Source organism: Protopterus annectens, chromosome 14.part0, assembly GCF_019279795.1.
Source record: "Protopterus annectens isolate FY-2018-M chromosome 14.part0, PAN1.0, whole genome shotgun sequence".
Classification (NCBI taxonomy): domain Eukaryota; kingdom Metazoa; phylum Chordata; order Ceratodontiformes; family Protopteridae; genus Protopterus; species Protopterus annectens.
In genome coordinates, this window is record NC_056748.1 from 1,044,183,001 (window position 1) to 1,044,208,018 (window position 25,018).

The 25,018-nt window shown below is 40.7% G+C and overlaps 2 protein-coding genes across 9 annotated transcripts in view; both read right to left on the reverse strand.

The window, feature by feature from the left end:
• Positions 1 to 5,998, reverse strand: part of NONO (non-POU domain containing octamer binding) — a 677,532-nt gene extending 671,534 nt beyond the window's left edge. For 4 of the 7 annotated variants that reach the window (XM_044056852.1, XM_044056849.1, XM_044056850.1 and 1 more), the window contains exon 1: positions 5,843 to 5,996. The gene's annotated coding sequence lies outside the window, so the exon portion shown is untranslated. Of the gene's footprint in view, positions 1 to 5,842 lie in introns of all 7 variants that reach the window. The other 3 variants (XM_044056846.1, XM_044056853.1, XM_044056848.1) reach the window with 2 other exon arrangements.
• LOC122789416 overlaps positions 1 to 25,018 on the reverse strand; it is a 1,105,687-nt gene that overhangs the window by 983,574 nt on the left and 97,095 nt on the right. The window lies entirely within an intron of this gene.

The window sequence follows — 25,018 nt, forward strand, 5'->3', positions numbered from 1 at the left end:
TTTACCAATAAAAGGCTCAAAAAGTCAAGTGCAAGCTGGAAAAAACTTCCGTTTTCACACTACAATGCAGCATAGGAAAGTCAGAAAAATCACTAATATAACAGATGTCATCCCAGAAAGTAAAAAAGTTAACTTTGGAACATCCAAGGCCTCAGTACTGGGGCACCTTCTGTTCAGATTACTGGACTACAAAGCCACTAAGAACTCATGGCTACTCAAGGCTGACTGTAGCAAGCTACATTTTGACCACTCAAAATCCAGTACTGTGGTTACTGGAGACAGTAAACCACACAAATGACTTAAACTAAATGCAAAGCTAGTTACCTTTGGCGAACTGCCCACACAACTACAGACATAATAAATCTGTCTACTCAAAGAAATCCTATCAGTAGTGAGCAAGTACCACCAAGAGCATTGAAGACATTTAAATCTCACCCAATTACTCAAGTTCTATCAAACTCAAAAAAAAAAGTTCTCCACTTGTATGGTTTACCTCAACCCAAAACAAAAATAAAGGCACCCATTTTATATTTTACTTAAACCCTTTTCACAAACAGGTTCAAGGAGAAGAGTGCCAATATACCAAACATTTTTAAAACCTACATTTAGTAATGTGCATGAAGGCACAATGCCAGGGCACTTCTATGGGCCAAGGTTTGTAAAGGCTCCAGGGCCAATAGCCTTGTACACAGCTATAAACCCATTACACTTATTTACTAAATTATACTACATACAGAAAAAATGATTACAGTACAAGATACTTGTGCATTAGATTTTGTTCATTCAGCATGTGTAGAATATTAGTGGGCTTGTCAAATAGATCATGTGATTAGAAATCACAAGAAATGGAAACGAGAGAGAAATTACAAATAGGAGGTGGGGGCGAGCATCACTACAAATGTATGTATAAGGCTGGGAAATTACAGTAAAACAATACAGCTATTTCTGTACTTACCAAGTATATAGCATGCAGCCACAAAGACCCCAGAGGCTCCCAACTAAAGATCAAAGTACTCAAGATCACTAGTAGCCAAAACAAGTCTGAATTTCTAGCTCTTCTACGTAAAAGCACACACTGTGGCTTATACCACTTAACATTCCAAGAACACCGAGAAAACACTGAGAAACCAACCCCCCTCATCTCCCACACCTGCATAAAATAAAGCGTCCCCACAAAACCTCAGATTTAACCACACATTTGTTTCCCCATCGTCCACAGGACAGTATGTATTCCACACTCAACTCATCCTCCCCAATAGCACCAACAAGCATGAGTCACATAACCCTGACTCAAGTTGTACCACCCACCATTAACAGGAGTGAGAATATTCAACAAGCAAGAAAATCAGTCCCTTAATGTATCTTCATGCTTTTGCAAGCCCCTTGTTGCATCTAACACAAAACACGTTGTTCTTTAAGGCAGACAACTAGAGTGTCCATAAATTCATCCTTGGCATTTCATTTGCCTCCTATAGGCAAAACATTACGGCCAGAGACTGAACATTCCTTGAAAACCCTTTGAATTACTCCTAACATTACAAGCATTAATGAATGACTATATACAAAGATGCAACACTACTTACTGCTCACTTGCATGCCATGCCCCACCCCAGTATCTCAAACATCTTGAATTAGCAAGTTAGTCCCCTGGCACTCATTGAAGACTCAAGATAAACTGCTAATCTCTGAAGTAGGCGAGCACCACCCTACCTCAACTATACCAAAGTGATTGTTCTATGTAAAGAAATACAAAAACCTTCTCACAGATACATCCACCCCAAGATTTCAAAATCCCCATACACCACCCTACCTCAACTATACCAAAGTGATTGTTCTATGTAAAGAAATACAAAAACCTTCTCACAGATACACCCACCCCAAGATTTCAAAATCCCCATACTCCTCGGCATGCAAGATATTCATTCTCATGTTACCAAACACTGAAAAGGGCAAGCTCAATCTCCAATCCAAACCAGAGTACGGGTTATCCTTACAAAAGCTCTGTCTCCTCTCCAAATCACCCTACACAACCATAAATTGTTGACAGGAAAACTGAAAGCATACCTCTCTCCCATTCTGCTAGCAGGCTAGGGCTTGAGTAAATGTTAGGACAGGTATGCACTGATCATTACACTTACTCTGTACCAAATCAGTAATATCCCTTCTCCTAAAATCTGCAACCTTATCCATGCACATGATGCCCAGTCACAATGCCCCAACAATAAAAGGCGGCAGGATAATCTCAAAGGAGAACCAAAAAGGCACTCCTCCAGAAAGGGAAAAAAAGAGTAAAGAGGGACTCCCACCCCCACAAATACTAGACCAACTCTACCAATACACCATTAGAAAAAAATCCCCCAAAAATAATTGTTAACAGTTATTGCCCTTCTGGGCACCCTCCACACTTAAAATTTTGGTAGACCGCAATCCAAATTTTAACTTGCTATAGATCCCCCACCATGCCCCAGGATTCCCACTCATTGATACACTAGAAAATATAAAAGGATACAACCCAACACTGCAAAGTACTGCAAAATGAACTTGCACCCCACCCAGGCACCATGTTAAATTATAGCCTCACCTCAGGCTTTGTGCCCACTGAATGATGCACAGCAACAGTTATCCCACTCCAAGGGGGAGCTAACAGACCCCGGAACTACTGCACCATTAGCCCAACGAGCCTGGTCTGCAAGGCCATGAACATGTCATGGATCTTGTACACAAAGACATAGGTAATCTACAAACTCTGGACCCCACCCAGTTTGGGTTTGTAAAAGACAGATCATGTCTCCTAAACCTGATAGGATGTGTGTGTAATCCACCTTACCCTCTTCTACAGTTCTGGTGACTGCTTCAAAAAAGACCATCTTAGTTCTCACCAAAGCTTTTGACACCACCCCCCACTCTGGAATTATACTCCCTAAACTAGGTATAAATCCTTATATCACAAGGTGGGCTGCCAACTGGCTCACTGACCGAACCCACATTGAAAGCAGCAGACTCCAAATCAGACTTCAGACAGTTGACAAGTGGAGTACCACAGGATTCAATCCTGGATCTTCTCCTGTTTGGCATCTACTTTTCTGAAGTAGAGGAGGTCTTTAGCTAACGAAGTTCGCAGATGACTGCAAACTAGGAGCCATAATCAAAACCAACGATGATCTTGGGACACAGGTAGACAAGTCTCCTTTGAAAATCACATTGCCACAGTAGTCAGGAAATCAACAGGACGTCCTATGCAGACCATCTAAAAAACTCTAGGCGATATGTGACTGAGCAAGGCTTCTCAGAGGCGACCTCTGACCAACATACAAAGCTACACCAAACCCAGAGTTGTTGGACATGCTCCACTTAAATCCCAATCCGGTTATAGTGTATTGTACTTTCTCTCCTTCAATTCTGCACATGAGTGGGCGTGGCTCCAGTAATTGACATAAAAAGCTGTATATGAAATGAAGCACGACTGACATGCCACTCAATGCGGCCGACTGTATTAATTGTACTGTAAAAATATCACGTGCAGAAATAATGGTGGAACAAAGCCATCAAATTAGACAGGTTTTAAGTCATTTCTCGTCATCTTAGAAAGTGGCTATACTAAAAGGTTTTAAAATTAGCATGCATATCTTGAAGGATACAGAGCCTGAAACTCAAATGTCTAGCTAGGCGTATTCTTCGTACTCTACAGTTTCAAGACATAACTGAGAAACCATGGCTTTATGATAGCAGTTTGATAGCACACAAGTACAAAATTAAAATTCTCTGGCTATTAGCGACTTTAAATCAATGACGATTTGCCAGAAAATTCCACATTTTATGAGAAACAGACCAAAAATTAATAAAAAAACCCGGACAGTTAAAGTTGGGTACTAAAGCCGGAGCTAGAGGGGAGAGTTTACATAACTATCCTTTAGTTTCAAACGGTTATTACAGTTTGAAACCACATCATAAAATGTGCTTGAGAAAATAAGTGGAAGTATAGTTAATTTTGTCCAAGAACAATGGCTTAAGAGGTGCAGCGCTCTGCAGAAAACGTTAAACGTAAGAGTCAATGCAGTTTCATCGCACTATTCGGAAACAGAATAAATATTCTGTCACACCGGGTGAATATTGAATACTTCCAACTGACGAACAACGAGGGAGGGTTTGGGGGCGGTGCTCGCTACTGCGCCTCTAGTGAGCCGGTAGAGTACACAACCGCCGATTCCTGTCCCAGAGACTTCACGTGCTCTGGAACAAACTTATCTATAATCAAACAAAGCTCATTAGCACTCAAAAAAATCGTGATTGGATGGGAAATAGGAAATTAGCCCGGGGATCATCTCTGTGGCTCTGCTCGACAGGAGAACAGGAACATAGTTTTCTTGGGTGGCAAAAGCCAGGGTACTTTTTTGGCTAAGCTTACATAGGCCCCAAGCTTTTTCTTTCGGCTTTTCCCGGTTAGGGATCGCCGCAACGGATCACCTGCCCATTCATGATTGGCAGTGGAGTTTTATAGTGTCGAGTTGTCAACCCGGCGCCCAGCGTTCCACAGAAGATACACATATACAAGCACTCTGCAGCATGTCTTTGGGATGTGGGAAGAAGCCTACACGACCACAGGAAGAACATGCCCACTCCGCACAAAAGGTACCCCCAGCCGAGAATCGAACCGGAGTACCTCTTGCAATGAAGCGACAACGCGCTGCACCACCCAGCCTAGTACCTACCTATGAATCAGTATTCTACAGCCTAGCTTTTTTTCACCCCGCAAAATACTAGTTTTCGTTCAGCAAACATGGTGCCTAAAGTGTGCCAATCGCGAAGAGAGACTTCCAAAGTTACAACATAACAGATTACCCAACTGAAACGTGTAAAATAAGACTAAATCTAACTGGTGCGGTCTTGCCCACCGCTTACTAAACAATACATTTTAACAACGCGCTCAACGGTTGTACTGCAGCAGGCGGGCATCCTGCCCCAACCAAACCGACGGTAACATGAAGCTACACAAGTAACCTTGATACCTACCTCAAGAGTTAAACAAACGAACAGGGGAACACATTTGATTCCCGTAAACAAACGCGTGCTAACAGAAAAAAATAAAGGTTCTGAGTTTCAGTAAAATTGACCTCCAAGCAAGTTCGGTCATCCATTAACGTGCTACAAGAAACTTCATTTCATTAGTGCAGAATTAAACAAAAATTCAGTACAAGGATACCGAACGTAACCAATAACCATTTTCTCCAACAAACGCTACTATACAAGAGTTCACCGTAGTTTTCATTAAATAGAACATACACCATATCGAATAACTCTAGCGAAATCACCATCACATTATCAAGGAATGAACTTTTACAACGATCGAGCCAGTCTCTCATTGGCATCTAATACAGAAGACTGCCTGTAAATTCACAACTAAATCCGCGTCCAAAACAGGCCTACATATAAAACATCAAATTCAAGCAAACTGAGAAATACATATGTAAAGCAGACCACAGACGTTTAAACTTCACTATTATAAAAAAACACACTCCAGGAAATAAAAGTGCGCAGAGAATCCAACTATCCACTTCCACTAACGGGCAGAGACAAGTGTACATCAGGAGCACTGAGAAAAACGAAAAATAAATACATTAAAAAGAGAACACTGCCCCACAAATATAGCCACATATACAAACTACAATTTATTATAAATACATCGCTGACACTTTCTAGCCTCGTTTCTTTTGGGAGGGGGGGGGGGGTGAAATCCAAGGCCTACCACGTCTTTTACATAACCGCGTCTACAAAACACTACTTCCATCAATAAAAAAAGCTATAGGCAGATTTTAGTAAAAAAATAAGAGAAGACATATCTTACCCGGTTCTGGCTTGAATATAACTTGAAATCGATTACTGAGCAGATATGCTAAAATAAGAATGCAAGAAAAGAGACCACTTCGCCTTCTCACACAACCCGACCAAAAAGAAAGAAACAGCGCGTGCAAAGAAGCCTCCACCACAACCACACTTGAAAAGCTCGCTACCCGCGTTTCCTTCTTCATTGGCTGTTTGTTGAAGCCATTCCTTTGTATTCAGTTCTCAAGCTGTTATTGGGTGGTAGCCATATCAATCTAAACAAGACAGCAATAGATGATGGTTTCCATCAAATGTCTATCAATATAATGTTCTTGTACACCCAATAAAAATGTTTTTATTACATTAGACCAGGGGAAGTCAGTAAAGTTGCAAGTGATTGGTGTATGCGTTAGTTGCTACAGAATATCGTTAAGTTAGAGTGTGTAGTAGGTGGGAATGGTTTGAAGAAATATTTTTTGTTTGCGACAAAATGGCTCGCAACGTTATTATTTTGAAATGGAGTCTTTATGTTCTTGCAATGGGCTTTTAGGGCGGTTGTATTTTTTTTTGTAATTGATTATGGAGGTAGAGAATTGGGTTATTATCTAAGCTCCGTCAGAGAGCACAGCTAAAGTAAATAAATAAATGGCTGAGAGCTATCAAAGAAAATGACATGAGATATGGCACATACGTTTATCGAATTTGCTAAGTTACAACGGGATATATGATGGAAGACAGGACTCCTAACAGGCAAAGTTTAGATAGTGTGTTATGTTGTTTAAGGCTTAACGGTAATATTTCTCTCTGTTTAATTTCTCTATTTTGGGTTTTTAATACCATAACGGGACTGGATCCCATTCCTAAGTCCAGATACGATTAAAGTTCATGAAATTAGTGATATTTCTCCCTTTTTGAATTTCTCAAAATCTTTTGTCTTTTTAAAACCATGACGTGAATGAACCCCATTCCTAAGTCAAAGTGCATGAAATTAGTATTGTTTCAATCTTTGATGTCATCCAAAAGTGTTCTTCGCAGCACTCCCAGTGTGCCCAGTAATGATTTCTGCAGTTCGTATGGGGTTGCATGTATTGGTAACATATCTAAATATGATTGCAGATTATTTTTTTGTAAGACCCGTTGCTCCCACTACCATTGGAACTCTCTGGGTATCTTTTTTCCACGTTGCTCTCTCTTCCGCCTGCAGAGTCTGAATTTTTTTTTTTTTTTTTTTTTTTTTATGACTGTGTCCCTCTCAGTATATAAGACACTGTACTCACTGGGTTTGGTAATTTCAGTGATCAATGCTACTTTTGTCTTCTTTTCACGGACCACTATATCTGTTTTCTAGCATCTACCTTTTGAACTGTTGATAATGGGTGATCATGTGTGATGTAGACATCATTTTCTATTATGCTTTGTGGCTCATGTTTCCAGTGTTTTTCAGCCCCTTCATTACCATAATGTTTGCACAATCCCCAATGCAGCAGTCTTGCTACGTTATTATGCCTTTCAGTGTACAGTCCTTCTGCCATTAATATGTCACAACCAGCAGTGAGGCGTGTGACTGTTTCCAATTTGGTTAGACAAATGTAGGTTTTGTAAGTTTCTCCCACATGTTCTTTGGACTTTGTAAACCAGCGTGTACATAGCCCACTGTCTTGGGCTGCCAGTTTGTTTGTGTTTTTTTGGCTTTTCCCGGTTAGGGGTCGCCACAGCGAAACTCCGGTCCGCTAATGATTGGCAGTAGATTTTTACATATTGGCTTGCTGGGCCTAACGCACAACCTTCAACGAAGGAAGGCCCATTCACACATGTCGCCATACAGAAGACGCTCTGAGAATCGAACGGGCAACGTCTAACTGTGAGGCAACGTATCAACCTTTAATCATTTGGTTTGAATGCATCTCTTCTTAACCATTCCTGCATTTGTTCCTGATCAGCATGAGGTTCTTCCAGAAGTTTTCTATACTTGCAACTATATACATTTTCCACGTTTCTTGCCGTCTCGTCTGGTCCTTCACGTTATAGTCTTTCTTTTGTTTTTTTTTTTTTGTTTTGTTTTGTTTTGTTTTTTAGCACATTCAGTTGCTGCCTGATTTTTATCTACTTCTGGTTTGATTTCCATTCCTGCTCGATATGCTTCTGCTAGATTAAGCAGAGAATACACCTTAGATTTATTCTCCTCATGTTTCAAAACTTTCACTATGTTTGGATCTTCTGAGGTCAACAGATATGTGTGGAGTCCCACAATTGCAGATCTATACATGTAATCAATTTCAAGGAGGCCTATCCCTCCTTCAGAACGGGAATACATAATCTTGGTATGTGCTGATTTTTACCAATCATTTGGTGGGCATGAAGCATTCTTCTTGTTTTCTTATCTTATCTATCAAACACATTTTGGAGCCAGTCAGTCACTCCAAAACTGTAAGTTAATACAGAAAGAGCAAATTGGTTTATAGCTTGGATTTTGTTCCTAGATGTCAATGCTGTTTTCAGGATTAAAGTTTTCTAAAGTATTCCTTACTAAGTTTTATTCACATTTGTTGATGTTTTATTATTGATCCTTCAATTCCCAAATATTTATACACATCCTTTTGCTCAAGTTCTTTTCTATCACATTCTTGTCCCAAACTGGTGTTTTCCTAGTGCTGCAGTTTTCCTGTTTTAAAGGTTGTTTTTGCACATTTATCAAGACCAAATGACATTCTTATAGCATCTGAAAAAGTTTTGGCAACTTGCAGATGTACTTTCAGTTCCTCATCTGATGAGCTAAACAGTTTTAAGTCATCAACAAAGAGAAGATGCAAAGTCTTTAAACTTTGTTGTTTTCTAGGAGCCAAATTATAGCTATGGCCTAAGCTGTTACATAGACAGCTTAATGGGTTAAGGGCAATGCAGAATAGCAGTGGTGAGAGAGTCACAGTGGAATAGCCCCCTTTTAATTTTTGTTCCTGGGATAATAATTTGACTTTTATCATGGCTTAATTACAAATCTATATGGCTTTTCCCAAGTAATAACCACCCCTACTAGAATTCACAAACCAGGCAGTAAGGAAACCATCCTAGATTGGATCCTCATCAACAGCCATCCTGACAAATATAAACCAGGTACCCTTCCAGATGACATTAGTGACCATGCTCTAACCTACATAATTAAACAAAAAAACCCATAGCCCCAACTCAAATAACTTCAAAACCTCACGCTCTAAAAAAACACTTTTATCCAGAGAGATTCCAGAATGAACTTAAGGCATGTGACTGGTCACCATTACACCATCTTCAACTTTAATACAAAATTCCTACAAATCCTAGAATACCATGCCCCCTCTCGCTCTACCCGTATAAGAACCAAAATTGCACCTTGGCTCACTAAAAAAAACAGGCAAAATATCCTTGTACGTAATAAAATCTTGGCCAAATGGAGATCCTCCAAAAACCCATCAGACCACCTTTACTTTAAACAGCTAAGAAATGCCACCAAAAATAAATTCTGCTCGATAAAAAAAAAACTATTACCTTTACCTCCAACAAACCCACCAGCAAAAACCACAAAAATTAACAAGCTACTTCAGCCAGAGCACTCTAAAACTCCTGCCCCATCAGGTATCTCCCATAATAACCCTAAGCAATTTGCTGATGCCTTTAACAACTACTTCATTGAAAACATTCAAACTCTAGCTAAAACATTACCACCTGTTAGCACTAACCCATTAATCACCACAAACAGCCCAGTTCCCTCCTTTCATATACAACCCGTACCTACATCCCTTGTCTGCACCCTCCTTCAAAAATTCAAACCATGTACCCCTTCAGCTGACTACCAGCCGAATACCTGCAAATAGCAGCTAAAGCCATTGCCTATCCCATTTCCATCCTTATAAATAGAACAATTACAGAAAGCACAATCCCTTCCATCTGGAAAGTCTCCCATATCATCCCTCTACATAAGGGTGGTACTTGTACTGAGATTTCTAACTTTCTCCCAATTGCTTTACTTTTTCCAGTAGCCAAAATAATGGAAAAATGCATCCACCAACTACTTGACCACCTTCTCCATAATAACTTACTTGCCAACTGTCAGCATGGTTTCTGGCCATTTCATAGTACCACCACTGCCCTGCTATCTTTTTCTGACTGTATAAACAAACATCGTAACAAAAACTCTCTTTCTTCTGCTCTATTTATTGACCTTTCAAAAGCTTTCAACATGGTTAACCATCACCTACTTATGGACATATTAAAAGCCCTACCCCTTGACCCACAGGCATTACTTTGGTTTACCAATCTAGAGAACAGATAGCAAGCAGTACTCTGGGATAATAATCTATTTATGCACCTCCCTGTTAACATTGGAGTACCCCAGGGCTCTATTTTAGGCCCTCTTCTCTTCTCAGTTTTTATTAATGATTTAAATGCCAAAATTCCACAAGCCACATGTATACAATATGCAGATGATTCTACTTTAATATGTTCAGCCAAGTCCCTAACCTCTCTCCAGACCCTCACCCAAACAGTATTTAATCTTGTTGAAAAGTGGTTCATGCAACATTGCCTCCTTCTTAACCCCAAAAAAACAAAATTATTGCTTTTTGCTCCTACTCAAAAGTCTCCACAATTTCACTTCACAGTAACCTCCAACAATGGAACTAGCAAAGCTCCAGACACTACAACTCAACTCCTAGGAATTACAATAGACCACGACCTTAGCTATGATGATCATGTTAATACTACTATAAAATCTGTCAACAGAAAACTAGGCTCCGTTTATAGAATCAAACCCTTCCTTCACCAGAAGCTAGTACTATTGCCCAGACCCACCTTATCTCTACCCTGTTCTATGCTTCTGCCATTTATACCAATCTGTCTAAAAGCAAACTTAGCAAATTTGCAACCAGCTATAACAACATTGCCAGATTTGCCACTGGTACCCATTTCAGAACCCACCACTGTCTCAACCTCAAACAACTAGGATGGTTAGAACTGCAGAACCATCTACTTTATCAACAATACACCATCACCCAAAAGATCCTTTACCACCCCAAGAATACCCATATCCTCACTAATCTGATTACCCCATATAAAAATCTGCCAACACTATACTCAGCTAATAAGCTTCTAGTTTCCACTATTAAATCATACAACCAGGCAGGGGACTCACTTTTCACTAACACAGTGGGAAGAACCTGGAACCTGCTTCCAAGGGAACTCACATCTCTTTTTTCCACACTGCTTTTCAAAAAATACCTTAAAGAATACCTTACTACACACTGGCTATGTACTTACTCTAACCCTGACTAATATCTAAATCCCCATCTCACTCTCCCTAGACTTTTCTGCTCTGTTCTATTACGATTACCTGGGTTAACCAGTAACCTTGCCTCTAACTAGTATTTAACAAGATTTCTTTTTTAGTACTTTATAAGAGTATTCTTACTCTAAGTATGCTATCCTTCACTGTACTAGATATAAATGATAATGTCTGTACATCTGTAAACAAAAAAAAAAATAATAATTTTTTTTAACTTTATGTTCTGTTTGCTATTTGCATGTAATATATGATATGTCACTGCCTATGCTTGGAGCTTTTCTCCCCGAGCCTCTACTGAAAATGGACATATATCCAGTTAGACTAGCCCTGTCAACAAATTTAAAATAAAATAAATAATTGCAAAGTGGTCTGTCACTGTAATGTAAGCGATCAGTGTAGGATGTATCTTATACATTTTTAAGCAGTCTGTTATCCATAAATGTGGGATACTATCAAGTGCTTTTTTATAGTCGGTCCATGCCATATTTAGATTCTTCCCCTTTTTACAGTTCTCCAGTATGACTTTATTTAACAACAAATGATCCTTTGTTCCATATGACTTTCTTTTATTCTCTTTTGTTCTACTGCCATAATTGAGTTTTCTTCTAAATGACTATAAACTCTGCCAGCATCAATTCCTGTGTGTGGTTTGTACGTCGTCAGAAGGCAAGTTATTGGTCTATAATTTTTAGGGTAGCTTGCAAGTTCATTCTTAAGTAGGAGCATTGTTTTTCCTGTTAGCTAGGTTGGTGTCCATTTGGGAAGCGTAAATAAATAGTTCTTACTCGTGTCTAAATCTTCGTGCAAAGATGTAAATACTTTTAAACAAAAGTTAGGTACTGCATCTGGGCCTGGGGTTTTCCAATTAGATGTTTTTCTTAACTTTGTTTCAATCTCTCTGGCTGTTACTTCATCGCATTCCATATCCTGTGCCTTTAAACTTTTTTTTTTTTTTTTTTTACTTCTGTCCGTTTAGCATCTTTGTTATGGCCCATAGGATCTTCATAGATACTTCTCCAAAATATATCTATTTTGTCTTTTTTTGATGGTCTTTCAATTCCTTTTACCTTGTTTCCGAATTCTTTGTAAAACCTTTTTGGGTCATCAGTAAATTGCTTATTTTGTACTTTTCCTGTATATTTATCTGCGTATTTTCTAGGTTTTTTTGCCTGTGCTGAAATTTTTAGTTTATTTGCGATAGTGCATGATAGATCTTGGTCTGTTCTAATACTGCTTATTGCTTTTATCACATCTATTTTTCTTAGCATTTTTGTTGATCTATTCCCTCTTCTGTAGTCTTCTAACAGTGACACTTCTTGTCTTAATTGCTTTATAGTTTTCTCTATTCGATACTTCCATGATCGTACTTGATTTCTCCCCTTCCTTTCCCTCACTACCCTGTGTTCTTGCGGTAGAACTTTATCCATTATTAATTTAGCTGCACAGTAATATATCCTGTTTACTTCTGTTGTATCGCATGGATCTCTATGGACAGTCCTTATTACCGTGTTCATTTGTTTTATCACACTTCTGACTTTTGGGGTTTTATTGACCTTTTGCAGTCTATTTCTTTCATTGATCTTAATATATCTATGCCTATTAAATCAAGCAACTCTTCTCTTAGCTCATATTCTTACAAACTGAGGGCACATACCTTGTTTTCCATTTCCTGTGGGCATTCTATAGAAAGGTCTATAGCATCATTGTCTTCAATTTCATCCTGTGCCATCCGTTGCTCTGTCATATGGGAACTCACTGACCCATCACTCCTCAACATTGACTGCATCAGAGTTTCCAGTTTCCTGTTCCTTCCCTTGCTGTCTAGCTTCAAGTGAATGTTTATACTGGTTTCCTGTGGAAGGCTCCAAAATATCTTCATATGGCACCTGACCAGTTGCTTCCTGTTCCACTGGTTTTCCCTTAATTTGGATATCCATTGCTCTATCCTGTTGTGCCTTCTGAATTAGATTTTCTACACTGAATCCTTCACTTCGCAGGTACTCCATAACCTCAATTTCGATTTCTTTAACTTCTGCATTATTAATCTCCTTTTCTACTTTTCCTCTTTGTCTTATTTTCTGTACTGTAAAGTTTTCCATGTCCGGATTCCTTTGCCTCTATTTCTCTTCACCTATCTTTGGTGTTGCTCTTTTTGTATTGTTTAGTTTTGCTTTCTCCTTTGCATAAATACTACACCATATTAAATATCTTTTTCTTTCTTATGTCCATATTTTTCTTCAGATGTCTCCTGATCTTCCTGCTACTCCTTACTTTGGGGACTCGCTCCATCATGCTTTGCTGTAGCATGTGTTAGACCTTTTACACCAAATCCTTTGCTTCGCAGGCACTCCATAACTTCAACTTCTACTTTACTAATCGTCTTTTCTACATTCCCTCTTTACAGACAAAGGCATCCGGGTATGGAAATTTGGTTTCTTGATTGAAGTCCGTATGAGATTTAAAAATTATGTCCATAACTTTGTATTCCTTCCCAAATTTAGACAAAAAGTTGTGTTGTACTTAAATTGGTTCACCACCACTAAATAATGCTAGTTGTGAGCTTTCTGTGCTTCAAAAAATAAGAAAATAATAGCCATTTTTATTAGTCCTGTTGTTCATTTGGCTTTCTGCTGTACTGTTGCTGTTGTGAATCGTGCCTGATTATGGGCTTGTGTTCTTCCTTTTCATCTCTAGCCATGATTTTTGAGGTGAGGGGTTGAGACCTGTACTCTGTGGTTTTGGTTGGGGGTGGTAAGACATCCTGCAGTAAAAGTATGCCTGCCACTGGGTATATTTATCATCACCCCCTTATTGACCATTTATTTCATGGGGGGGGGGGTTAGGGTGTCATGTTAACTGCTACCATCTGTCTCTATTCTGTGTTACCCTTCTGTCACAGGTCGTCTGTCACACAGTCCAGCCATTTCTTTTCTGGATGCCCTTGTTTCCTTTTGCTTTCTACCTGTCTGTCCCAGATCATCTTCACCATATTGTCTTCTGTTTTTCTGCTCATCTGCCCAAACCCACATAATATCTTCTTCGTGACTTTCTCTGCAATTGGAACTACTTTGGCTTCTGCTCTGATGTCCTAATTTCTTCAGCTGTCCTATAGTGTGCACCCTATAATCTGTCACAGGCACTTCATTTTGATCACCTCTAGGTTCAGCTGCTGTGCCTTTACTGCCCAGTTTTCTGTATCACACAGTATTATTGGTTATACTTCTGTTTTGTACACCTTATTTTTCAGCTTTTTTAGCATTCTTCTGTCACGCACTACCCCTGACACTGTGTTAGTTGGCTGCAGTCCCTCTGATTGTAGCTTTGACCTTCCTATTCAGACTTCTCTTCTCAACCAAAGAAGTTTGTATTCATTTGGGGTATCACACTAATATGTACCATACTTACCACATTTTGTTTTGATAATGTCTGACCAGACAGCCAACCCTAATCATTTTTTTTTTGACGCATCTAACAAATGTTATATAGCAAACTGAGATTTTTTTTTTGCAACATTTACCTTCCTTCTTTCCTACTGATTGCAACCGTATAGGAAATAGTAGTAGTAGTTTTTTTTTCCGGGTTGTGTGCTCTACAAATGGGACCATAAACGTCACAAGCCAGTACCAAGAGGAGATTGGTGTTCCTGCTCTGATGGAGCAAGTTGGTCTGATGTTGGAGAGTGGTTAGAGCAGAAGACTGAGGACAGACTCTGGGAAGACGCTGATGGCCATGAGGGACAAAGTAGTCATTACCCTGAGGATGTGCGCAGAAGTGTCCACACAACACCAAAATGGCTGTTGATGGGCATATCCTACATGGATGCTTAGTAGATGATTAAAGAAGTATAGGAACCATGTAGTGCGTATTGAATGACAGTAACAGAAAATAACCTTTTCTTTTGTTAACAGTTGTTACACCACTTGTGTTCAATGCTCACTGTTTTCTGCAACCATACAGTATAGAGGAGAAAGGTTCTAGGAGAAGGATAGACAGCCAAACTGTCTTATCATATTCCTCTTTGGTTTGCTGCAGTCTTGTTTCTGTTTCCTGGACAGATCTGGAGCCTTAGTCCAGTACATGTCAACGAAAATATTTTTGGTTGAATAATGACATCTTGTTTAGCATAACAGCAAAGAAGGGTGCCCCACTCCCAACAGTTTCCAGTTTGAAAAAGACTTCACCAGAATACTTAATATAAGTGTCATGTTATTAAGCAAGTACTAGGCTAGCTGCCCTTTCAGACCATATTAAGCCTGGCCAGTTTATGTCAAAGGTGAAAATCAAACCCTGTATCCAATATTTGTGAGGCAAACACTATAACCATTATGCCAACCGCCATACAGCCATTATTACCCGCACAGGTGTATGGGCTTGTAGCCTTCCTACCCTACCAACGTTAATGAGGCTATGCTGTTTTAATGTAAAAGTGAAGGTGCAGTGTCTAAGATGTGCAACTTAAACAGCAAAACTAGACACCATGAGACTTGCATTACGTAGTGTTAAACTAATTCTAAAATCTGTAGTTAACACACCATTCAGGAAACTTTGCTCCCTTGCTATAAATAAATTTGCAGAATGACTGCGCACATGCAAGATATGTGCAATTCAGTGTCATGTTTATTGCCAGCAGTTACTCGTGAATATCATAGCTGGGCACAGTGATGGCGAACCGTTAATTCAGTGCATTTCACATGAGCAACGAATGCAAAACCAGTGTCTTCGGTAACTCGGGTGTTGGTGATCACTGACGTGTCACCCAAAACATCGTGGAGCGTGTCATAGGTTCGCCATCACCGGTATATGCTAATGGTTGCATGATGATGTGATAATGAGGAATATTAAAATGAACATCCTTGTATATGCAAATGAGACAAATCAAGATGACAATGATTCATAAATGTATAAATTGTGTGTCACTGAGCTGTGTACACCATAGAATTGACCACCACTAATCCTTTCAGTTCATGCTGCAGAAATTGTGAAAAATGTTATGGGCTGCTGCCACATTAGTTAATGTGCATCTCCAACATATTCTAATTGCAAGCTCAGTGTATAGCGGTGTTATCATCTGTGGAGGCGCTGTGTCATCCCACCGCATTTAATGTGTCACAGTCCATGACACTGACTGCGGACTACTACTGAGTGGACAGGTGGACTGTGCAGCACATAGAGGATATGTTTCAGCCTCATGTGCAGCCCTGTGGGAATTTTGGATTGCCTGCCCCAGTGGATATCAAGATATGTATGATATTATGTATACTAGCTACAGGGACCGTCCACTGGCTTACTTGAGAGATAGTGGGGGTATCTTGGGCATCTGCTTTGAGAGTGCTCTGTCAATTCCTTGCTGTACCATAGAGGAGGAAGCCAGTACATGCAAGGCTTCTATGATATAGCCTGTTTCCTTGACGTGTTGGGAGTCAGAGACTGCACCAACATTGAAACTTAAGCCTACCCTTGTAAACTGGAATGATGGATATACTTGAACCACAAAGGGTATCAGTCCATCAAAACTGACAGGTGGTCTATAATGCAGAGGATATTATCTGCAATGTGGATGCAGGCCACCTAGGCAGTTCCACAACTTCCACACATAGCACACCTGTGACTTATATAAATGTTTTTCTACGGTGTAATTTCCCTTGGGACCTTCTTATTGGAGATTCTGGATATGTCTTGAAACCCTGTCTGATGACACCCATTAAATATTACAGAAATGAAGCAGAAAAGGTATATAGTTCTGCACATTTACATAATAGAAACACAACTGAATGTGTGTTTGGGAGGCTGAAGGCACACTTTTACTATCTGGAGTCATCAGTTGCTGCCCTGAAGCACTATTTACTATATGTGCAATATTGCTAGTGTGATACTAAGTGGGCAGATACAGTAAAAGACCCAATTAATTACAGGAGAAAGTCAATGCAGAACACCAGAAAGAGGAGTCACTGGAAGAACCAGTGGCAGGGGATTGCAATGCTGGATGGAGGCAATTAACAGTATTCACTGGCAAAGGTGCAGCTGCTCACACATAGTTTCTGTCCCTAGAAAAGCTTAGTGAAGAAAATGTTAAAATAAAACTTGTTGCACTCTAATCAAACACCAAACTACTTATCTATGCATAGGCTGCCAATACTGTGCAACAGAGGAACCCAAGTAACAATGTACCAAGGGCAGGGTACAGCTATCATTATTTGCACAGGTTCAGGAAGAATTGTGTGGATGTCTTTCACTGAGAGATGTTTGAACTCATAACAGATGTATGAGAGTGAGTGTGTGTGTGTGTGGGGGGAACTGGGCATCATGGGAAAGATGTTTCTGAGACCATATTTGTCATGAAATATCTGTGTGAGTTTAATGGACTTTAGCCAGTAGGTGTGACTGTGTGTCTGCTGGGACACAGATTCAGCTGTAAGTCTAGCACTGCATGTCAGCCTTGTGGATGGGTCCAGAGCATGTATGGCAGGGGGTGCACGCACTCACCCAGAGGTGCTGCCTCTGCCAGGAGTAGCACTGTTTGTACCATGCCCCTGGCTAGATATTGGCATGCTGTGGAATTGTGATCATCGGTCACCAGACCTCGAGAGGCCAGGGCATGTTTCAGTTTTTTATTCGGTATCTTGAGGTGGTCACACATGTGGGACATACCTTCACAGAGGTCATCCCACACACTCTGTATCAGCCTAATCAACTCTGCCATGGCTGTGGTGGTACTACTCTGTGCCTTCATGATATCCCTGCATATACACTGGGTTGTTGCCAGTGACACACCAACTTGAGAGGAAGGGCAGTAACCATATCTCCATCAAGACCCAGTATTCACTCCCTCCTGTCCAATGATGCTACTGGCAGAAGCAGATGTGTCCTGTATGGGGTGCTGCATGTTCTTGAGGGGTGGTTTCCCCAATAATGCTCTGTGGTGTATGTGTTTCCTGGGTGTCCACAGACATAGAGGCTTTGTTTGTGGAAAATGTAGGGAGTGCACTAGTCCTATTCCTTATCTTCAGCACATGCACCTTACTGTGTGCCAAACTTTGACTGCCATCATTTTCTGAGGTATCAGATCATCTCTCCTAAGGCGGTGGTAGTTCCACAGTAGTAGTGCCGAATAAAGAATCACATGTGAACACAGCAAAGTACAACGAAGTAAGTAAAGCCCATTACTGATTGTGTCTACCCACATAACCCAAACAGGCAGAATTAACAGTTGCACCAAATAAGAATGGTTGTTGCAAACCTATATGTTCTACTGAAGAGAAAGAGTAGCACCTACCTAGGCCATCTCTTGCAGATATTCCTGGTGTTCAGTGAACCTGCGCTGTGGTATCCAGCACCACACTATTTGTCTATGGTATCGGTGTCCCTGAGAGACACTAGGAACTCCATCTCTGTAAGAAGTGGTCTGACTGATGACCCTGCACATGTCAACCTACCCTTCTGTACCAGGAGAGCAGCTTGTTGGTGGCAGGAATGATATTGTCAGTCCTGGCCACTGATCACATTCATATCCACAACTGTGTCTTTTTAGATATGGTCGAGGTAAGCCCATTCGGCTGCATCCAAGGTAATGAGTCATCAGCCATGGAAACATTGCTAGTACACCCTTGACTCCCTAGTCATTGTTGCTCCCTGCTGTCTCTGTTGCACCCCCCCCCAAACAGCACTTGTAGCAGCCACTGCAACTATTCCTACTGAGGAAGGTGCTGTTATAGTAACCGCATATTGCAGTCACAGTGGAGATAACACATTATTAACTAACAACTGGAGGATGTAGTGTGGGGCCTTACTGACAGCTGTTTGGATGCCTGAATCAGCTGCTTAGAGACCTAACTCTGGTGACATGTCGAATCCCTTTTATGTTCGCACTCTAGCGTTATCATCAGAGCCACAGCCCAGGGTGGCAATTAAGCTCCAAGTGGGGTCACATCTGTCAGGAACTGCAGCTTTGCACCCCATCTTGGTGTTCCCCCTCCCTTTTTTGTTTGTGCCCACCCCTGTTTCTTGTCAAGTCCTCCCCAACACAATTGTCTCTCCTCTGTGTGTCTGATAGCTTAGTATTTACCTATGAAACAATGATATCAGTCTGCGGACTATTACAAGCCTAGCCAATGGCCAGAAGTCCAAATCAAACACTGTACCTTGTATCTGTGAGATTAAGACCTTAACCATTATGCCAACTGCTCCCCCAAAGTAAATACTAAGCAATTAGTCTGCAGACTATTACAAGCCTTGCCAGTGACCAGTGGTCATTCTGAAACCCTGTACCTTGTCTCTGTGAGGTGAAGACTTTAACCATTACACCAACCCTAACTTTTTCATTGTATTCCCCCTCCCTCACTCTGACAACACCTCCCATCAGTCTTGTCTGTCTTGTATTGCTTGTGTGCCCTTGCTACCTATCCTAGTCCTCTTACTGCATTCCCCAGTTTATCTTCAAATGGGCACCTGACGGAAAAAAAAAGATATCTCCACCCTCATTCTGCTTATTCCTTTCTTCCACCTTATGTTCTACCTTCTGCTTGCTTATCCCTTTACATTCACTTTCTTATATTCCCATTTCCATCCTTTAATTTGGTTAAAAATTGGATCAGCACACTTGATTCATTGCTCTTTAGTGCTGCCATACAACATCTTGCCGTTACTATGCGTATGGAATCTGCAAGTCATCATCAAGGTGCAGACACAGCTAACAAACTACTGGTGCATGTAGTTCCCTGTGGACAGAATATAGTACTGTCTGCTAAAATAAGAACAAACAGGATATGCAGACAAGGCTAGATGAACCAGAAAAATCAGACTGCGAAAAACAACTGTATCCTGCTGACACAGCAGAGATTTCCACTTAAAATTCTGTTTAGTACTGTCTGATGTTTGCACAGTTCCTGCTGCAACTTTGAGCAGGGTATTTAATGATCTGTTGTGCTGGCATTGTTTCTCCACATACTCATTCTTAGTGAACATTGGGATTCATCACACAAACGGATGAATGGCTGTTGGCTGTTTGCGACCACTCCCACCATCTTTCTGAATCCCAGCCCTATGGTAAATTGAGTGCAGATGTGTTCACATCTAATGTTGATGAAATGCGCAACACACTACAGATATCCTATCAGATATAGAGAACCCACTTAAAAAGCTATATCAAGGAAGCACATATTAACCTATTTAAAAATCATTATAAACATTCTTGTTTCCATGTATGTAAATGAGGTGAATTTGTTGAATAAAAGCAGCAATCATGTCTGCAGATCTTTTCGTGTAGGTTCCTACACCATGTTGATATTTCCACTCCCGTGGATGCCAGCAGGTGGGGTGTGTTCCTTTAGTTTTAAGAATTTTGTAATTCCAGGTCCGAGTGTTTGCACAACACGCCTCATAGCTGAGTGTGTTCACCTGAAAAAGACCTCCCAGGTCATAGTAATGATGTAGGTAGCAAGTAATTAAAATGGGATATATTCAGTTATTAATTTTGACTTTTGTATGAGTTATGCTGTGAGGCGAGGTGCAGAGCACTGCATCGCACAGTAAAGTAGGGCCAGTAAATGATTTTAATTAGAATCTAGGCAAGTGAAATGCATAATAACATCCAACTTAACCCCCCATTCCACTTTGCACTGACTCATCCAGCTACTTCTACTATTACTTCATCCCATCCAAAACAATCCCTCCCCTACCAAAAACTATTTTTCTCTCTAATATCTATTGTACTATACTCTCCAGTCTTAATTATACTATTACCCTCTCCATGCATAATATTTTCCTAACCTACTAATGGCTAGTAGCTATATATTTTGAAATGTTACACCTACAATTGAGTTTATAACAAAAATACTCACTTTATGTAAATGTTGAAATTTCTGTATTGAATTATTTATGTCTTTTCATTTTTCTAATGTGACAAGCCAATTGCAAATATCATGGAGCTTATTTGTAAATGTTTAATTAGCTGTATGAACTATGTCCATTTGTAACATGTGAAATGCAACTTGCAATTATTGTGGAGCATTTCTCCCCGGGCCTCCACTGAAAATGGGCTCTTCTTAGCCCAGTGGACTTCCCCAGTCATCAAACTTAAATAAAAAAATAATAATTAGCCAATCACACATGCTGGACCTTCAACAAACCTACAGAAAGTATGCATATACCCTACATTCTGATTTCCCCCAATACTCTGGACCACTGGAGTATAGATTTGGGAATTTTAACTGAGATTATGCTAGGGGCTGCTGCAGGTCTGCTACATCTGGATGTGCTAGATGCTGAAGTCAGTGCTGCTGCTGCTTCTGCTGCTGACAATAGGCCTAGGCTGAGAAGGAGAAGAGTGTTCAGGCCCAGGGTAACCTTCCAGGAGCTACATGAGCTGGAGATTGTAGAGCACTACAATGTGGAGAGGGACATATTACAAGAACTCACTGAGCTCTGCCGCCCTCAACTCAGAGTCAGAGCCAACAGAGGGGAACCCATCCTAGTGGAAACAAAGGTATGTGTAGCCCTTAGAATATTAGCTACAGGTACATTTCAGAGACCAACTAGGGACATGATGGGGGTGTCACAGGCATCTGCATCCAGGGTACTTCACCAGTTCCTGGATGCTATGCTAACATATGCCAGTGAGCACATATCTTTTCCCCTCTCCCATGAGGCGAGGGCCAGCAATATGCAGCACTTCTGCCATGTAGCACACTACCCTGAGGTACTGGGTGCCATAGATTGCACCCATGTATACATCAAGGCTCCTCCTGATGAGCAGGGTAGAATCTACATTAACCGCAAGGAGTACCACTCCATAAACTGCCAGGTCATGTGCAATACCCAGGGGATTATCCTGAATGTGTTTGCTGGCAGCCCTGGCAGTTATCACGACTTCCATATCTAGCACACACAACATCTGTACCAGATGTTTGCTGGGGGGGACATTCCACATGGCCATTTACTGGGGGATGCTAGCTACACCCTGGAACCATGGATGATGACACCCATCAGAAATGCACACACACCCACAGAAGAATCCCATAATGAGGCACATGCAGAAACTTGGAACATCGTAGAGTGTGTGTTTGGGCTGCTGAAGTCACAATTCCGGTGCCTAGATACAGCTGGTGGAGCCCTAGAGTATTCCCCAGCCAATTGTGCACATATATTCACAGTATGTGCTATGCTACACAATATGATCCTGCAGAAACGCCTGCAGCAGGACAGCAATGGAATGGGATACACAGCTCCCCACCAGTGCCTGGGTCACCACAGCCATAGGAGGACTTGAAGGAGGAACCCCATGCTGATGTCCCTGTAGGCAGATGAGGGCATGTTCTGTAAACCCTGGCTTTGGCTAAGAGGCAACGCATAGCACATTCACTGACAACTTAGGGGCCTAGGGATTGACACCTTACTCCTACTGTTATACAGAAATTAAAAATGATGGCAAGCAACCCACACATCCTGTATTAGCTGTGTACTGCTTGTATCAGACAGAGTCACCCCTGAAGTACGGTTGTGTCAGCTGTTGCATTTGCCAGGTAAATGGACAACCTATACAGTATTCGTAAGGATTATTATGATATATTCTATGTATGGATCTGGTACATTATGCAAGTAAATATAGTGTGTTATTTGGACAGAAATTACATCCAAATGGGACTAACAATGCCCATTTCACTACCTTGTTTCCATGGGTATTCACTAGGCCTCATGCATAGCATAGTCATGCAGTTCTACTGTAACAGATTACTGATACATCTGTCAGGGGAGATGTTAGTGGAGTGACATAATAGTCAGACTACTGTGTATCCCAGCAGAACATGTGGTGGTGATCCATCACCCTCAACACAGCAGTGTTCCCTTGTAACTTATGTAATACAAACTCGTTAATGGTAAATCAGGATGCCAGGCAGTCTCAGGACAGTACCATTGAAATCTTTCATACAGTAGACTCCTTCTTGTCCGGTCTCGCTGGGACCAGACCTTAGGCTGGATAAATGAATGGCTGGTTAATCAGAAAAAGCATACTAAATAGAATTTCTAGGCTATAAGTCAGCTTAAATAATGGGATTTGTGTAAGCATGCATTTTTCTAAAGAATATGAGATCTAAAAACTCAAATCATTATTTAGCCTAGAGGAAGCAGAAGTCCTGTTCTTTGTTGTCTTTTGTTAAGGCTATGGCAGAAATCTGATGGCTGGTTAAAGAGAGGCTGGATAAGAGTGAGTCTAGTGTACATTCTATATCTTACTTAGCGCAGGAATAACAATATACATATGTATGCAGTTGATTGCGTGATGAACGACTGCTGTCTGTCAAACAGCTTGTATGGCTCAAAGGATTAGGGCAATTAGCTTGTGTGGTGGCATTCATGGTTCTGATCTAGATGTAACCATTTATTTTGGATGTCAACTAGCGTTACTTTTTGTTTTACAGACTGTCAGTCTGTGTGTGGTTCATATTAACCTTTGTGACATATTAATTACATTATAGAACTGAAGAAACTCATAGCCAAGTTCAGTGACATGCAGTAGTGCAGAAACAGGGACAGATGCCATTTTGTGTAACACAGAAATCCTGGACTGGAGTACAGGTAAGTGTGAGCTGGCGTCAGTTTATAACTATCAAAAGTCCCACTGGGCATGCTCATACATTTAGTTAAGCAGAGTGCAATTCTGTTGCTCCTCAGTCAGAATGACTTGTTATATATAGATATGTCTACAGATGCATACATATATATGTATACATATCTATCGGTATCTCACTCTCCTTATACACGCACACACACAGATGTGTGTGTGTGTGTGTATATATATATATATATATATATATATATATATATATTTATATATTTATATATCTATATCTATGGATATATAAATTTTATGGACACATACATTTGTTTGTCCCCATACATAACACATATACATATATCATACACACATACATCTGCATAACATGTACAAATATCATAAACACACCTTTCCATGTATAATTGCATCCCTGTTATTTTCAGATATAGGCTTATATGTCTGTGTAGGTATCGTCTTACATACCCTGATAATGGTGATTAAAGCTGCAGTATGACACATATAATGTTGCTCAAAGGACCAAATGTAAGGGCTCAACAGTAGATAATGCACTTCCCTACAGTCCCCTGTACCTGCTGTATGTCACAACATATATACCAGCAGGTGAACAGGTGGTGTTATTTATCATGTTGTCTATGCATGCACTGACAAGGCACAATGTTTTGGCCCACAGGCTTGCCCATCCAAATGCAAACAGCCACATATGGCCAAAATGGCTACTGTAAACCTATCTAGGATAAAAAACAGTTATCTGACTGGTAGGCTACTAGATGCAGAGAACAACTGAGAAGCAATGTCCCTCTGCAGCCCACACATGCTGTTTAACACAAGCCTACTGTATGTACTCCACTAGTATTCGCCTGCAGTCACATGTAAAACAGACATCAGCCATGGCACATGCTGTAAATACTGTGATCTGTAGTGTGTAATGCTAGATAGGTAGGGGTTCTAATCTCACTCCAGCCCACTTGGTGTATGTGTGTGTGTGCGCAAGCGCGCATCTCCCTGCATGACAAATGGGAATCCCGCATTGACTTCCAAATTTCAATGGGCCTGCACTTTTTGGCCCTTGCAGGTGCCGCCGGCCTCCAAACCCCACTCTTCCACAAGGCCTGCTGATGTCATGTAGAGTAACACTACCAACTGCCATTGTAATGTCAGAGTTCAGCTGTGGCACATGCTGTAAATACTGGGATCTGTAGTGTGTAAGACTAGACAGGTAGGCGTTCTTATTTCACTCCAGTCCATCTGGTGAGTGTGTGTGTATATATCTCCCTGCAAAATAAATATGATCACCGCACTGACTTAGAAAGTGGTGG